We start from the raw sequence: 19048 nt of genomic DNA on the forward strand, positions 1-19048 counted from the left end.
AATTTCAAAATCCTGAAATCCTCTACAAATTGGAATTACCCTTCTCTGCATAGTTATGTTTACAATATCTTCCAAAACTCTGGAGGTGTGTGTATGTGTGTGTGTGTGTGGGGGGGGGGGGGGGGGGGTTAAGCCTTACTGTTGTAAATGAGCACAATCCTGTTAGCTATATAACTGTCCAGGCCTTTTTCATATTTGTGACATGGGAATGCTGAAGTATTCGGCCAAATGTAGAAATGACATAAACTGTGGTGATATTGACATGTCAGTAAATCAACATCAGGTGGCGTAAACAGTGTAATTTATACTCCAAGTGGGGAGAAGGGCAGAGTTTAATCAGGACAAGCAATCAATAAGGGTATGTTAGACAAAGCTGCAGAAGCAGGCATTTCTGGCTACTGAAACCATTAGGTATTCAGGATCAGAGAAGAGTCCAGAAGGAACCTGAGACTCCATACCACTGACTAAAAGAGGGCAAATGCTTTTGTGTTGTATTGGCTGGTTCTTCAGATATTTCTGTCTCTATCCAATGTTGCCTCTATCTTGCATGGATTCAGTTTCTGCTCTTCATTCGGGCATTAATCTTGCCTTGACACTGTGAAATCAAGCAAGGGTGCTTTCTACATCTCATGAGGGAAAAATGGAGCTGGGTATCATGTCTATACTCCTGGTCCTGGAGTCCATGTAATTGCAGTCTCCCATAGGTTTAATATGTTTGTTGAATAATTGAGTGGGGTGTGACTACTTATGACAAACAACTTATTTAATGATTTTCACTTATATATATTCGCAAGTTGTATATGAACAGATCCTAAGTTTGAAACTTGATCCACTATTTGAATCTATCCGATGAATGTAAACAAGTGTGAGCCTATGGATATCTTGCAATTTATGTTCTCCAATTCAGCTCTTGTTGAAGTCAATGGGAATTTTTCCATTGACTTCAATGGGAGTTGGAATTGGGCCCTGTGTATATTCACTATGTACTGTTTCTTGCTTTCATTGTGTAATCAGTCAGTTTAGCCACATGGGTAGCATTTCAGTTCTGACATTGGAGGGGTATAATTGTAATAAATATTGTCAATTGGACTCCTAACACAAATAAGAACTAGTCACATGAATAAGGACTATTAGTTTCTTAGTTTCAATTTTTATTGAAATCCCTAGTTTCTAATTTTTGGTCTACTTAATTTTAAGTTTCTATTTGCATATATATGTGAGAAACCTTAGACTGGTAATAAATTAGGAAGCTGCTGGATCCAGTCCACGCCTAACACAAATGGATCCAATTAAATATGACAAAAATTAATGGGAAGAGAGTAGTTGGTTCCATGACATTACATCTCAAAAGTGTGTAAGCAGCAGCAGCTTGACAGCAGGGTCATGTTCTTAGCATAGCCATGAAAACAAGAGTGAAGTAGACCCAGAGCATACACCAAGTTGACCTGTACCTTGGTCTGTTGCCCAGCAGTCTGTTGATAACTGTGGAGAGCAGAACAGTCTCAGCAAGTTTTGATCATCCTGACTTAGATCAAGTGATATAAACTGTGAAGCAATCGTGAAAAACTACAGGAAACCAAATCTAAAGCACTAAACATTGGGACAACTGCTGGGAGTGAGTGAGCTGTGCTCGAGTCAACTTCAGCAGTATAAAGGGTGTAGGAAACAATAGGGCTATTAAGATGAAATAGAGTGGGAACTCTACTGCTTGCAGCTAGAGAGAGCATTTGGAAAGAACAAATTAACCAACATGTAGTCCCTGAGATCGACTGCCAAATAAATAGAGACTGTAAGAGACATTAAATTCTAACTGTTTTCTTCCTGGGAACAGAGAAGAACAAATTAGCAAAAGCAAGCAGAACTTCAGAGCCACCGCTTGTCAGCTTACTAGGACAATACACTTAAGAGCATGTTGTAGGCAACAAACCTGCAAGATCAGAAGATGGATAATATGACCCTAATAGGTCTTTTGCAATTCCACATTCAGTGATTGTTTCTCCCAACCTACTTTCTCTATCACTATTCAAGAAGCAATAATAGAGTTGTCACCTTTATTTAGTAGCTATTTTTCCTCTGTGGCTATTCTCATCAAGAACTTTCCCAACTGGTGATGTAGTTTAGCCCATGATGTACTTCTGAAGTGAATGGTTAAATAGCCTGTGGTTCTACTTCCTGGGTAAAGGAGTGAGAAGCAGGAAAACAGGGTAAATTTTGTTGTGTTTTCACAATGTGCACTGATTCTCTGAGCAAAATATTGTAGCATGAGGGAGGCTCCTCACATAATAAAAGCCAATGTGGAAACTGGGATTTAGTTTGAGTTCTGTACATTTGGCAATAAATTCAAGGTGAAAAAGACAGACATGGACTCTCTCTCTCTCTCTCTCACTCACACACACACACACACACGCACACACGAGAATGAAATTATTTCCCCCACTTTTTTCTGCCTACATCAGGGACTCCAACTGCATCATAGGGACACTGCCATTAATATTTCAAATATATTTAATAGCTACTTCAGGAGAAAAAATATTTACCAGAAAATGTTTTTACTGCATTGCCTAGGGGAAGAAAGAGACAGAATTTATGGCACAGTCACCGCAGCTGTAGCTTCAGCATTCACACAGAATATATAATTTCACTGAAAACATGACACCAGCAATCTCAACCAACTGTCAATGCCGTTACATAATGTTACAAATTCAGAGGTAAAGCACAGGGCCCATTGGCAGGTCTATGACTTCTTTCGAAGAACATAGGCATCTGGTACTGTGCAGGATGAAAGGTAAAATGTCTGAAAAAACCTTCTAACATACTTGGGAGCAACTGTTGTTAGAATTATTGTTGAGCCTGCAGATGATGGTTTGCTTATGCAATCAGGGATTAAAAGGTAATGAGTCAGGAGAATTTATTATATAAGTATATGAGGAAGGTGGACATTATTTCACATAAACCAAAACTCCTGATGCACATTTGAACCCAGTGCCATCGCGTGAAAGACATGAGAAAAGATAGTTTTGGATTTTACGGGTGCCTATAACTACCACCTTGTCAACAATTGGTATACCACTGTGCTGCTGAATTATTATTCCAAATAGCCAGAAAGAATCTATACTCTCCAACAACTGAAGCAGCAGTTGATTTTCTTACAACTTTGTTTGACCAAACATAGTTGATTATTTAAAGTAAATGGGCAATGGGTGAGATTTGTACTATCAAAATTTGCAAACACGTAAAAAAGCAGGTTATTGAACAATATCCGGTTTGCTGTATACTCTAAGATCAAAAAGTCTGGTACTGCACTCACTCTTACATCACAGTAACTCCTTTGGAGGAGACGTTCCTGAACTACCATATTGAGCGTCTAGTGAACTTGCCCTATACTGTAACAGTAATTGTGGCAGTGGTTCAGTACTCTGTTTCCCAGATTACCTAGGGTCCAGGGCAGAGAGAGAACTGGCTAGAACTGGCTAGAACCACTACCAGAACTAATCATAAACCGGAATTCAGAGACAAAGGGTTTGATTTTTACCCTGGGTTTTGGCTGAGTTTGGACTTTGGAGTGGAGCAGAAAGAGAAGCTATTCAACAGCCAGGACCCTTCTACCCTCCACATTCCTATCCAATGAAAGACTTGAGCCCTTTGGAGATTTCTGGCACATTGAAAAGTGTCATCTCAGAAGAGATCAAAACCCTGGAAGCTGAGGAGAGTTACAGTCAGGCTACCAAGGGACAGCCTAACTGCACATTGGAATCCAGATTAGAGAACCACAAGGATGGTTTTACCATCCCTGCTGTGGATACTTGATAAGAAGATCCTAGTTTATTTATTTTTCTATTTTGTTTTAAGTGGACCACCAACTTCAGCACTGCACTACCCATCAAAGACTGAGACTAAACTCGCTATTTGCCTAGGCAGGTGATGAGAAGAAGTACAGAATGGTTGGTACTGGCTGTAAATGTTGGGAGGGGAAGAATTTATTTAGCGTTGTTTTTGTCTTTTATTACTCTAATCCACTTTTCAGCCGTCTCTCATTCTGAATTCCACATATCTCAGAAAGCCCTAGTTATTGTTTTAGTATTTTGTGAATCGTGATAGCTAGTCTATTTTCGTGTGCTCTCACTGATACTCCTCTGTATGAGATTGGGTGTTGAGTATTTTTCCAAGGGACAAGACCGCTGTGTTCTCTGCACTAGGAGAGGTTCCCTTGGATGGAGGCATCAGGAGCCCTTATAAATGAAACCAGAACCCTGAGGCACAAAGGGAGATGGCTGCAGTCACTCCTCAGAGCTCGGATTACATCAGTAAGAGTAGATATTCATACAGCACCTCCATCTGCTTAACTGTGAAAGGAAACCGGACAGTATGTATTTAACTCCTACACACACTTTTCTATGATTGAACACCTTAATCATCTATTTCTTGTTCAATGAAATAAAAGCCATTCAAAGTAAATACTCATGATAGTGGGAGGAGAGACAAAACAGGGTCTTTTCTATGGCCTATATAGATGAAAAATGAAATGCATAATCATATCAGTATCAAGTTAATGCAATGCTAAAGATATATCTATTTTTATGAATATTCAATGGAGACAAAAAGTACCCATATACATAACTCATATGAAAGCCTAGTGAGATTTTTCTTTTATATTTAACTGCAGTAAAAGAAGGTTAGTGAAAGTCAAACATCCAGTTCAAATTACATTCAAAGCCAGCCCTTGTGGGTCAATGGGATGTCCTGATGTTCCAATTAGTGGTTTGAACAACATAGTTTGTAGTCCATTAATTACCATTTCAAGAAGTCAATAGTGTGAATTAGTAGTTTACATGAAGTAGAACTAGAGTTCACTGTAATGACTAGACTCATGATACTACTGCTTAACACTAGTGTCATGGATGGGCCGAAGACCCTCCTTAAAGTATATATAGTACTTGTGTTGAGTGCTACAATGTGGCCTGATCTCTGTATAGTGACCAGTCTGTTGTATGTGGATCCAATCACTGGATTCCATGGGTTTCCACACCCACTAAGTAGACTCTAGTCGCTATTTCTATCTCTAGGACCTTTGGATACACTCCTGGGATCAAATTTCTTATCTAAGTCCTTCCTTGAGGTATGGAGTACCATGCTCAGCCATCCTGGATCTTCAAACCTGAGCCACCCCAGTCATTAATACACACATCCCCAGAGCTGTGTTTAGTTTGTGGGCTCTCTGGCTTCTAGTTTAAGCCCTTCGAGGACAATGTGGCAGGTAAGCAGGGAACACAGGCTTAGTAAAGGAATTTCTTGACCGCAATGACTTAACTCCTGAGTCCTTTTAGAGTAAAAGATCTTGAAAATAAGAAAAGTCCTGTGGTGTACCTTTCCCATGTCTGTTTTCACGCTCCTCTGTGTCCAAGGTGCATTCGTGTTTCAGGTTGAGCAGAGTCCTTCCTGACCTCTCTCTCTCTCCTGAAAGCCCTCCTTACATGTTGTGATTGATGGTTGAGTCCCCTGCAAAGAACATAATGTTGTTTTGAAGTATTTCATAGAGTCCAAGGCCAGAAGACACCATTGTGATCCTCCTAGTTTTATCTCTTGTAAAAGACAGGGCATAGAACTTCCCTAAAATTATTCCTAGAACATGTAAACCTCCAACATGAGTACCTTTCCTGGGCAAGGCTGCTTCTGGAATTCAGTACAATAAACAGGAAAGTATATTGCTTAACACAATATAAAATGGAGTCCATAATTTGATACAGACATATCCCATTCTCACAGAGAGAGACCTTTGGCAGCATGTGACCTCCAGAAGAAGAAAGGGGAGCGTCCATTTACCAGCAATGCAGATACAGGTAAGCAACCGTTTTCATGTTCTCTCCACAGGTACTAATGCAGAGAGTGGACTAGATGATACATCTGAGGGAAGGGAAAAGAAGGAGACTCTGCCGATTGGAAGGCATGAGATGCACTGTCCTAGGGATGGGGGTTCCACAACCACTGCTCCCAAGAGAAGGAGGCAGGTGGTGATGGTCAGGGACTCTCTCCTCAGGGGGACTAAGTTATCTATCTGCCGCCCCAACCAGGAAAACCGAGAAGTCTGCTGCTTGCCAGGAGCTAGGATTCATGATGTGACGGAGAGACTGCCGAGACTCATCTAGCCCTTGGATCGCTACCCCTGCCTGCTTCTCCACATGGGCACCAATGATACTGCCAAGAATGACCTTGAGCGGATCACTGCAGACTACATGGCTCTGGGAAGAAGGATAAAGGAGTTTGAGGCTCAAGTGGTGTTCTCGTCCATCCTCCCCGTGGAAGGAAAAGGCCTGGGTAGAGACTGTTGAATTGTGGAAGTCAATGAATGACTACGCAGGTGATGTCGGAGAGAAGGCTTTGTATTCTTTGACCATGGGATGGTGTTCCAAGAAGGAGGAGTGCTAGGCAGAGATGGGCTCCACCTAATGAAAAGAGGGAAGAGCATCTTCGCAAGCAGGCTGGCTAACCTAGTGAGGAGGGCTTTAAACTAGGTTCACTGGGGGAAGGAGACTAAAGACCTGAGGTAAGTGGGGAAGTGGGATACTGGGAGGAAGCACAAGCAGGAGAGCGCAAGAGGGGAGATCTCCTGCCTCATACTGAGAAAGAGGGACGATCAGCGAGTTATCTCAAGTGCCTATACACAAATGCAAGAAGCCTGGGAAAAAAGAAGGGAAAACTGGAAGTCCTGGCACAGTCAAGGAATTATGATGTGATTGGAATAACAGAGACTTGGTGGGATAACTCACATGACTGGAGTACTGTCATGGATCGATATAAACTGTTCAGGAAGGACAGGGAGTTGCATTGTATGTAAGAGAGCAGTATGACTGCTCAGAGCTCAAGTATGAAACTGCAGAAAAACCTGAGAGTCTCTGGAGTAAGTTTAGAAGTGTGAGCAACAAGGGTGATGTCATGGTGGGAGTCTGCTATAAACCACCGGACCAGGGGGATGAGGTGGACGAGGCTTTCTTCTGGCAACTAACAGAATTTACTAGATCGCAGGCCCTGGTTCTCATGGGAGACTTCAATCACCCTGATATCTGCTGGGAGAGCAATACAGCAGTGCACAGACAATCCAGGAAGTTTTTGGAAAGGGTAGGGGACAATTTCCTGGTGCAAGTGCTGGAGGAATCAACTAGGAGCAGAGCTCTTCTTGACCTGCTGCTCACAAACTGGGAAGAATTAGTAGGGGAAGCCAAAGTGGATTGGAACCTGGGAGGCAGTGACCATGAGATGGTTGAATTCAGGATCCTGACACAAGGAAAAAAGGAGAGCAGCAGAATATGGACCCTGGACTTAAGAAAAGCAGACTTTGACTCCCTCAGGGAACTGATGGTCAGGATGCCCTGGGAGAATAACATGAGGGAGAAAGGAGTCCAGGAGAGCTGGCTGTATTTTAAAGAATCTTTATTGAGATTAAAGGGACAAACCGTCCTGATGTGTAGAAAGAATAGTAAATATATCAGGTGACCAACTTAGCTTAACAGTGAAATCCTTGCTGATCTTAAACACAAAAAAGAAGCTTACAAGAAGTGGAAGATTGGACAAATGACCAAGGAGGAGGATAAAAAGATTGCTTAGGCATGCAGGACTGAAATCAGGAAGGCCAAATCACACTTGGAGTTACAGCTAGCAAGAGCTGTTAAGAGTAACAAGAAGGGTTTCTTCAGCTATGTTAGCAACAAAGAAGAAAGTCAAGGAAAGTGTGGGCCCCTTACTGAATGAGGGAGGCAACCTAGTGACATTGGATGTGGAAAAAGCTAATGTACTCAATGCTTTTTTTGCCTCTGTCTTCATGAACAAGGCCAGCTACCAGACTACTGTACTGGGCAGCAGAGCACGGGGGGAGGTGACCAGCCCTCTGTGGGGAAAGAAGTGGTTCAGGACTATTTAGAAAAGCTGGACGAGCACAAGTCCATGGGGCCAGATGTGCTGCACCCGAGAGTGCTAAAGGAGTTGGCGGATGTGATTGCAGAGCCATTGGCCATTAGCTTTGAAAACTCATGGCGACTGGGCGAGGTCCCTGATGACTGGAAAAAGGCTAATGTAATGCCCATCTTTAAAAAAGGGAAGAAGGAGGATCTGGGGAACTACAGGCCAGTCAGCCTCACCTCAGTCCCTGGAAAAATCATGGAGCAGGTCCTCAAGGAATCAATTCTGAAGCACGTAGAGGAGAGGAAAGTGGTCAGGAACAGTCAGCATGGATTCACCAAGGGAAAGTCATGCCTGACTAGCCTAATTGCCGTCTATGACGAGACAACTGCCTCTATGGATGAGGGGAAAGCAGTGGACGTGTTATTCCTTGACTTTAGCAAAGCTTTTTACACGGTCTCCCACAGTATTCTTGCCAGCAAGTTAAAGAAGTATGGGCTGGATGAATGGACTATAAGGTGGATAGAAAGCTGGCTAGATTGTCGGGCTCAACGGGTAGTGATCAATGGCTCCATGTCTAGCTGGCAGCCGATATCAGTCGGAGTTCCCCAAGGGTCAGTCCTGGGGCTGGTTTTGTTCAATATCTTCATTAATGATCTGGAGGATGGTGTGGATTGCACCCTCAGCAAGTTTGCAGATGACACTAAACTGGGAGGAGAGGTATATAGCTGGAGGGTAGGGATAGGATACAGAGGGTCCTAGACAAATTAGAGGATTGGACCAAAAGAAATCTGATGAGGTTCAGCAAGGACAAGTGCAGAGTCCTGCACTTAGGACGGAAGAATCCCATGCACTGCTACAGACTAGGGATCGAATGGCTAGGCAGAAGTTCTACAGAAAAGGACCTAGGGGTTACAGTGGACGAAAAACTGGATATGAGTCAACAGTGTGCCCTTGTTGCCAAGAAGGCCAATGGCATTTTGGGCAGTATAAGTAGGGGTATTGCCAGCAAATCGAGGGACGTGATTGTTCCCCTCTATTTGACATTGGGGAGACCTCATCTGGAGTACTGTGTCCAGTTTTGGGCCCCACACTAAAAGAAGGATGTGAAAAAATTGGAAAGTGTCCATCGGAGGGCAACAAAAATGATTAGGGGGCTGAAGCACATGATTTACGAGGAGAGGCTGAGAACTGGGATTATTTAATCTGCAGAAGAGAAGAATGAGGAGGGATTTGAGAGCTGCATTCGACTACCTGACAGGGGGTTTCAAAGAGGATGGATCTAGACTGTTCTCAGTGGTACCAGATGACAGAACGAGGAGTAATGGTCTCAAGTTGCAGTGGGGGAGGTTTAGATTGGATATTAGGAAAAACTTTTTCACCTGGAGGGTGGTAAAACACTATAATGTGTTACCTAGGGAGTTGGTGGAATCTCCTTCCTTTGAGGTTTTTAAGATCAGGCTTGACAAAGCCCTGTCTGGGTGATTTAGTTGGGGATTGGTCCTGCTTTGAGCAGGGGGTTGGACTAGATGACCTCCTGAGGTCCCTTCCAACCCTGATATTCTAATATTGTATGATTCTATGACCTTGGTAAATTCTACATATATGAATTGTGTGTTCTTTATTATGTTACTCTCCTACTCACCAATGATTACAGGAATAAACTTTATCACAGGATACTTTATATTTTATTTTCGTTCTTATAACACCTCATCAGCATGATATCTAAGCGTCTTCCAGTAGCGAATTAAGCAACATGGCTAACATCTGTCATATGTGATTTGTTCTTTCTTGCATCACGCTCCCTTCCCACCCTCCCACTCCACCCCCGGTAAAATTGTGTGTATTGTTTTGTTTGTGATTTTAAATACAAAATAGTAAAGGACTTACAGCTTTAATATGTATTCAAATACTATTGTCTAACCAAGATTACAACATTCTTCACACATCTCTTAATTTCTTTTTGTATTTAATTGTGTGATTTCTCTTATTTTGGGCATTATATCTTGGTTTTAATTTATCATGGTGGCTCCATGTCTGTACCTGGATAGGTTGCCTGATTCAATCTCAAGGACTTCTTAGATCAGTTTACTTAAAATATAAGGTTATGTCTATTTACAGCTGTTGTGCCAAAGTGTAGACACTTCCTACTCTACTAGATGATTTTTCCATCAATGTAGTTAATCTACCTCTCTGAGTTGAAACATCAGTTCTCTATTAGAAATTAAATCGGTCATATGAGGTGGTGATCTTTTGTCATGTTCTATATTTTAGTGAGGAGCCTTTCGTGATTCACTGTGTAATCTGTTGCTGGTAGGTCAAACAAATGTTGGCATTACATATCCTTTTCAAAGCAATGTTGATGTATTGAATGATGTTTAGGACTTGATTAGTGCATGACAAGTCTGGGCAGAATCCAGGTTATTCTGGGATTAGGTGCTTTTCAAACTGTATTGATAGGCGGTTTAAAGTGAGATACTCATACAGTTTGTAGAAGTGACATAGTAGTGATATAGTCCTGAAGTTCTTCAGGTCTGTTGCATCCTTCCCTGGCTTTAGGAATGACACAACATGTGCTCATCACCAGCTCTTGGACATTTGTATATGACTGAGCATGCATTAAACATCTTGATTAATTAGTATTTTGTTGCTGGTCTGAAGCGTTTGATTTGCTCACTGCAAATGTCATCTAGAGACCAGTGTTTTTTTCCATCCTTGAGGGAATTAATTCCAGAGGTTAATTTGGTCATTTGTGTACTAAAATTATAAGAATCCAGGTCTTCTTGCTGCTTAATCCATGTCTTGGGTTGTTTGTTCCTGGCATTTTCTTGGAATTGGTGTGAGACCTGGTCTGCAATAACATTGTAGTTTTGCTCTGCCTTCCTTTTGACATTACTAAATTCCTGGATGATTATCCATACTTTCTTGCTGTTATAAGTCATGTTCATGCTCTCCGTGAGATTCTGCTATGATTTCTATTTTTTCTCTCTTTAGTGCAGAGACCAGTTCTTTGCCAGCTGTGATGGTATCCTCAAGAAATGGGTCTGCTTGTATTTTGCATATTGATCTGATAACCTGGACGTTAGTCCTGGCATATAGTTTGTTCTGCAGCCTTGTGGAATCTACTTCATTGAGACAGTGTGCACTGCATTGACAAACTGGTTGTAATTTTCTGCTGTACTTTGATTTTTCGTACAGCAGCATTAAGGTCATTGGTGAAGATCTTCCATTTCACTTTCTTAAAATTAAAGCAGTGCCAGAATGGTACTGAGTTTGGTGTTGTCGGGGTTCCCTCCCCACTCTGAACTCTAGCGTACAGATGTGGGGACCCGAATGAAAGACCCCCTAAGCTTATTTCTACCAGCTTAGGTTAAAAACTCCCCAAGGCAAAAATTCTCCCTTCTACCTTGGATTAGGTAACACTGCCACCACCAAGTGATTTAGACAAACTCAGGGAAAGGACCACTTGGAGTTCCTAATCCCCACTAATATCCCCCCAAACCCCTGCACCTCCTTTTCTGGGGAGGCTTGAGAATAAACAAGATGAGCACAGACCAACCCAAGAAAGAATTTTCTGTAGTATCTGGCTGGTGAATCTTGCCCATATGCTCAGGGTTTAGCTGATTGCCATATTTGGGGTCGGGAAGGAATTTTCCTCCAGGGCAGATTGGAAGAGGCGCTGGAGGTTTTTCGCCTTCCTCTGTAGCATGGGGCACGGGTCACTTGCTGGAGGATTCTCTGCTCCTTGAAGTCTTTAAACCACGATTTGAGGACTTCAATAGCTCAGACATAGGTGAGATGTTTTTTGCAGGAGTGGTGGGTGAAATTCTGTGGCCTGCGTTGTGCAGGAGGTCAGACTAGATGATCATAATGGTCCCTTCTGACCTAAATATCTATGAATCTATGAAAAAAAAAAAACCTTGGGGTTTTTTAGGACACAAAAAAACCCAATCTGATTCTAAAAGAAACAGAACTTTATTAGAAAGAAAAAAGGTAAAAGAAGCACCTCTGAGAAATTAGAATGGAAGTTAATTGTACAGGGCAACCAGATTCAAAAACACAGAGGATTTCCCTCTGGGCCAAACTTTAAAGTTACAAAAAGAAAAAACAGGAATACACCTTCCTCTCAGCACAGAGAAAATCAAAAGCCAAAACAAAAATAAGCTAACACATTCCCTTGCTAGTACTTACTAATTCTAATGGAGTTGGATTGCTTGCTTCCTTGATCTGTGCCTGGCAAGCACACAGAACAGACAGACCAAAATCTACACACACACACACACACGATTTGAAAGTATCTTGTCCCCTTATTGGTCCTTTTGGTCAGGTGCCAGCCAGTTTACGGTAAAAGGATTTTGTGCCTCTGACCAGGAGGGATTGGATAGTGCTGTATAAAGGAAGGTTGTTACCCTTCCCTTTATGTTTATGGCAGGTGTTATGGCTTCATTGATCTGGATTGTGATGAGCTGGTGCTGTGAATGTGGAAACAGACCCAAACTAAATTTGTTACATGAACCAGGTATGTTGTTGCCAACAAATGCCAGATCAGGGTTGTAGCTCTGTTTCCATCACCTGCTGTTGAAAGAGCATGGAGTTGTGTATCTGTCCATGAGTCAACTAGTTCACAATTTTCATCAGTTATGCTATAACCCTATTTGCTCCTGTGGCTGTTAAAGTCACCAATGATCACCTGTGCTTTTTCATGTTTGAGGTTATGTGGGATAGCAAACTTGAATTATTTGCATGTCATTTTGTAGACAGATGTGATGGAAATGCCAACAGTCTCTACAGTCTGGACTTCAATGTCATTATTATCGATCATAGATGTTCTGTGTTGATGACAAGATCAGGTTTGATTAAAATGGTGCTGCTGTATTGCTCGTGTGGTCTTCTGATAGCCAAGTTCATCGTGAATATCTGGAGGCTGTTCTTGTTAATCCCTCTGTGTGTCTCCTGGAGGCATAACACTTGGCATTTGTAATCAGCACACATTTTAGCTATAATGTCTTGTTTGGTACCCAAGAGCCCTTCAACATTTGCTAATAATATTGTCAGTGCCAGCGCTAATGAAGACAGTTTTGAATTACACTGATGACTGTGTCAGCCTTCAAGTACAGTCCATCGGTTGTGCTAATGACAGCATTGGTCTTCAGGCATAGACATAGTCTTTGGCTATATTGTAGTGGTTGGTTTTCAGCAGGATTCGTAGAATCTGACAGTTGAACACTCTGCTATGGCCCCCAGAAAAATACTGAAAAGGAGACTTATTGTATGTTGATTTGTATAATCTTTGTTTCAAACACTGGAGAAAACGTTAATGAGGAAGGAGTTTGTAAAGAAGTCTCAGTTCTAACATTACACAGAGATATTAAGACAAAATAACTTACTATGTGCAGAAATATCATGAGAAAAAAATGGGGTGCAGTGCTTATTTCCATAGAGTGTTTTGAAAATTTTGCCCTTTATGTGTGTTTGGCTGTGTGAAGGGATAATACCAAACCAAGGTCTAAGTGAAGAGAACTGGTCAAAACTAGAAAGATTTTCAACCTTTTAAAATCAGTACAAAATGTCCACCTTTACATATATGTCATATAATCTTGTGGAATTTTGATTAGGCAGGAAAGATTCTCATTAACACTAACACCGCTTTATGTTGCTCGGACAATACTTTAAAAATAGTAAATGTAACTTCATTAAATTTAATGTAAATTCAATGTATGCTCAGAGTAGAGTAAAAGGATCTAGGTATGAATGATAATCAGGGTCTAAAACTTGAAAAGCTCAGTTTGCATTAGCCTTTTAAATTTTGAATGCTTGTCCAAATTTTAACTTCCCTTGCAGCCACATGTCGAAGCCCCTAAATTCCCACACAATCTATTCAACATAGCAGGTTCTAAGACTTTCCTTCTTTTGCCACCAGACTTTCCCAATAGTTCTACCTCATGGCAGTTCTTTTTTTGTGGGGGGGGGGGGAGTTTACAGGAACATGTTTTATTAAAAGATATGCTCTAGTTCAAACAGGAATTATTTCAGGGAAATTCTACAGCCTGTGTTATGCAGGAGGTCAGACTGGATATCACAATGGTCCCTTCTGGCCTTAGTATCAATAGAATCCTCTGGAATCCCATTTCTTCTTCAGGGGAGTAGCCAGACAGTATATGACCCCTCTTGTATTTTCACGTCATTGTTCAATAAGTTTGTTTCCCTCAGATATCTTTTCTGGGGGTCACTAGCTGTACAAAGTCTTTAATGAACAACCAAAGACTGGGTTTGTCAATGGGCCTGCTCCTTCTTCTGGCTTTGAGGAGTGTTTTTTTAGTGGTGGTTTTTTGTTTGTTTTGTTTGTTTTTGTGGGTACAATCTTCTACAAATCCACCGTGCTACCATTTTGGAATCTTACAAGAGGTTCAGATATTAATTGGTTCTAAAAGTGGCAAAAGTTATGTGTTGTCCCACCCCACAAAAAATCTAATTTGTTCTTCTAAATTTGATGGTCTTCAGGAAAATGTTCTATTGTACAACTTGCATAAAAACACAAATTTTATTTTCCAGTTTTTGGTAGCACAGTGTGAGAACAGGGCCCGGAATTAAACTTCTAATCTTGAGCATTCAATAGTGTGGCAGAGCAGAGGGAGGCAAGGATCATTGGAGGAGTGGCTCCACAAAACAGCGATATGGACAGTTTGTCTACTCATAATTATTGAATTAAGAGCTAGCCTCTTAATTCATTGGCAAAGTTGCAAAAAAACAGAAAGAGGTGGTGAACGATACTAAAGTGATGAAAGAACAATTATACGCAAAATGAACACAAGAATTTCTATGCCAAATCACAGCAAGTGCTCTATTTAGCCAGGTATCCTGTTTCAGACAATGGCCTGGACCTGCTGCAGAGAGACATTTTTAATGTTCTTATAAATCTAAATACATAAATATGAAAGGCCATAGTGCATGATTATGGAACAACTGCCCACAGAGGAAATATCTTCCTAAACCCCAGGTAGTTAGTAGTTGGCTTATGCCCTAAAGAATTAGGTTTAATATACCTTATAAATATTTTATCTCATCTAATGTAACTGCGATGTTATCATTATCTATATAAATGTCTAATCCTTTTCTGAATCTTAATAGGTCCTTGGTCTAGTCTCTTTAATTGCCCTTTGTTGGACCCTAATCTTTCTGCTATATTCTTTAGAAGTTTACACAGGTCCAGTTTTGGATAGTTGTGTGTCATCATTGTATATGTTTATTAATGGGATTTAAGTGATGATTAGTTTTGCATTTGATGACAGAATTTAACAATATATTGTATGCTTAGAATTTCATACCATGTTACAGTCCCAAGAAGTTCAGTGCTGGATTAGTTTTGTGATATGGGAAAGAAACAAATTTGTTGTACCAGATTTTGGTCAATTATACTCTATTTCAGGTACTCAGACAAAAAATTTCTAAGAAAACTGGTCACTTTTCAGAAAACAAAAGTTGTACCTAGTGCTCACTTACATATAGACACAACATTAAGCTTCCTAGAAATGGAGGAGCTCAGTGACTCAGTGACGCAGATGAGTATAGTTAGTAAGTTGTTACTCAGCTCATCTTGCCCTTTTGTTTGTGTGTCAAATTATATGTTTTACATAACCATCTACTGTTTGACCAGCTGTCAGGATTAGTAATGGAAATCTGTGTCACTGGTTCAGCCAGAGCTCGGATCAGTAGTGACGGATGGGAATATCCTCTCAAAACCAGTATAAAATAATCTTGTGGTCTCAATTCCCTTTCTAGAGAACAACTGTTCACATCACATAACCGCACTATTGACATTAATTGGAAGCCTGAACAGAGAGTTTAAGGATTTCATATGATGTGGAGCCAGGACTGCTCTCTGCATATGAAGATTTCAGAGTGAAGTGAGCTGTGTAGCTCATGAAAGCTCATGCTCAAATAAATTTGTTAGTCTCTAAGGTGCCACAAGTCCTCCTTTTCTTTTTGCATATGAAGGACATTTCCTTTTAGGTGAGTGCTGAAGCATAGTTGTTGGGTAGTGCAGAAAGCATTCACAAATACTGTCCAGGCATTGCAATGTTTTTAGAGTCTGATCCAGCTCCCTCTGATCTCAATTGGACTCTTTCTATTGACTTTAACAGAGTTAGATCAATCCCTTGAGCTACAAAACTCATTTTGCCTTTCTCAAGCACTGATCCACTGAAAAATCGTTTATAAAATCTTTGCCTAACAAATTCTGTTGTGTGATAAAGTTCAATGCCAACTGAAATAAATGAACATTTTTTTCACATAATAGATATATAATAAGAATCCCACTCTACAATATCTCTATTAGACCAGTAATTACAAGATTTTCTAACAATTTAAATGTCTGAGGAAAAACTCTTTCGTAAGAGGTAATATGGGGAAGCTCTGCTGGAAGTCCTTTTATTTGCCATACTGCTGAACTTCAGACTACAGGATCATTTTGCTCTCATTATTAACTTTTGCAAAAGATGTACAGCTTTGTATTGACTTGTTTCTTAGTCAGTGGTGAAAGGCAGACATATGATTTCATCAGTAGAGCAGGAGATGAAAAGATTTAAAGAAAATTCAATGTATTTTAAACAAAGGAGTAAGTTGAACTCAACAGTGAGATTGGAAGTTGAAACACATTAGTGTGTGTGGGGGAAACAATGTGCAAAAGGTTTTAATAAATGTAAACTATTTTACAAGTTAAAGTGCATCTAGTGTATGTTTTAAATGAACAAAACAAAAATGTGCCAGCCTTAAAGCAGAATGAAGTTGTTGCTTCACAATGAACCCCACACTAAACTACAGCAGTGTCAGCACTAGAAAAGCTGCATTGCAAATTTAAAAGAGGTGTAAAAATTGAGTTTACATTTTTAAGTGGCTTATCTAGATTTTTCATGGTTAACAAATGATTGGAAACAAATTGCTTGATGTGCTTTTAGTATATATAATGTTTTTGTAGGGTTTTTTTAAATGAAAAATCAATTTCAATAGTGCTAAGTAGCTGATTTCCCTTGGTATATGTAGGTGTGCTACTCATTAGTCTGCCAAAGTAAAATGTAATTGAAGTTTAGCTAAACTCATTCAGAAAAAAATGTGAGTATGTTCAGACATGAGTATACATGAATATCCACAACCAGTATGAGTGAGCATTTTCTACATTTGCACCAAACCCCTCCTGTGAAATTTGGAGGTGGATCTAAAAAAGTCTACAGGGTGTCTAAGCTATTGTAATTTACTTTTTATCCCTAGCTTCCTCAATATGTTTGACCCATTTAGACTTCCTTAGATCTACTTAGAGTCACATTTACTGATCAAAAGTACAGTTTACACCCAAATCTACCTGTGGATTTGGCTTCTAGCGCCAAGTTTGAAATTTACTTCCCCAATGTAATATCAAAACTCATCCATTGAAATGAATGGAGAGGATGAATGAATGAGGGAAGAGGAGGGAATGCATCTCTGTTTGCTCATGCAAATACTTTGCATTTTTCTCCCTTACTTTACATTGATATTTATTTATTTTTATAATTTGATCAGCAATTTCTTAAAAGCAATTGAAAGCCAGGATATTTGCATGGTATAATTTCTGAAATAGACTAATTTCAGCTAATGGAAAAACCCAGAGGTTCCATGATACTGAAAAGGAAATATATGTGTTTAAGTTGCTTTGAGCTAAAGCCCCTATGTAACTAAAAATGAGAAATTCAGAGAGCTGCATTTAAACATTTACTTAGGACTTATGTTTCTGTGGTTGGTACATTAATAGAGTAAGGCCCAATTATCAAACATATATGCCTAAACTGAGCCTGCAAAAGATGAATTATTTGACTCTCAAACAAGAATTAGCGTGAAGAAGTGTCCACTTGAACAAAAAATTGCCATTTTTCGTGTGTAAATAAGTTCTTTTGACCAATTTCCTTTTTTTCCATGTGTATGTATATTTCATCACCGCAACTCAAAGCTGTCTGAAAATTGATCCCTAATATTCAGTGTTTCAAACTTACACTTTTTCCTGTGAGGGCTGGTGGTACTATAGTACTCCATAATTTGTAAGAATCATAATTATTCTATCCCAAAATCGAATATTTTAAATAGATTTGTGTATATTTTATTGTTTCTGCATTTAAATAGAAAATCCATATAAAAGAGATATAATGGGTCTGTAGTGGGGTGGTCACCCCACTCTGGGCCTGAAGGGGTTAAAGAAGCTTTGGAGAGGGCTGTGGCTGGGAACAGCTAGGCTGATTGGGCAAAGCCATGCCTCAATCAGGCCACAGCTGGCCCTTATAAGAGAGCTGTGGGCCAGAAGCTGGAGGAGTCTCATTTTAGCCCTGGAGTGGGAAGGGCTAACTGTCTGGTAGCAAGGTACCTAGAGCAGTGCTGGGGAAGGGCAAAGGGAGCTGGGGAGCTGGTAAACCCCCAGGCTGCAGGCCTTGGTAAAGGCCCAGAAAGGTACTGGGGCTGCAGAGGGTCAGCCTGGGAATAGGCAGAAGCAGCTGGTCCTAACCCCTTGCCAATGATGAGTGGCCATTACACTGCAGTCTGTCCCAGTGAGCGGGGTTTAGATGATGACTGGCAGTAGCCACTGAGGCAAGGTGGGTTTAGAGGGTTGGGGGTTCCCCTGGGAGGGGAGACCCAGAGTGTGGGGGTATTGCTGGGGCAGAACCCCGAGGTAAAGGGCACCGGGGTCCGGGAGGGACACAGATGCCAGTGGCAGGCGAGACACTGGCCTGCAGAGGGCACTCCAAAGGCAGGAAAGAGCTAATTCCCAAGACGACAGAAGGAGGTGCCATGCCGGTGAGTCATTGCTTCGCTACAGGGTCCTTTTCTTATTATGGCAAGATTCTCTCCCCCTTACTCACAAGGAGCCTTATCCATAGCCCACTTAGATTTTAGATCAGGGCCTGTGAATAAGTAATACCTTGCTTCTCCAGTAGTCACACTGAAAGTAATGTAGAAGGGTGTGTGTGTGACAGAGAGAGATCTAACTCCAGAAATGAGAAGTAAAGTTCAGGTAGTAAAAACAGGTTTTTTAGCAGATGTACAGTGACAAATCTTTCTATCACATTGCAAAAATTTAAAAAGAAAAAAAAATGGAACAAAGACATCTTAATTTTAAGACTACATTATTAATATTTATAAT

The sequence above is a fragment of the Chelonia mydas genome, chromosome 1 (genome assembly GCF_015237465.2).
Source record: "Chelonia mydas isolate rCheMyd1 chromosome 1, rCheMyd1.pri.v2, whole genome shotgun sequence".
Taxonomy (NCBI): domain Eukaryota; kingdom Metazoa; phylum Chordata; order Testudines; family Cheloniidae; genus Chelonia; species Chelonia mydas.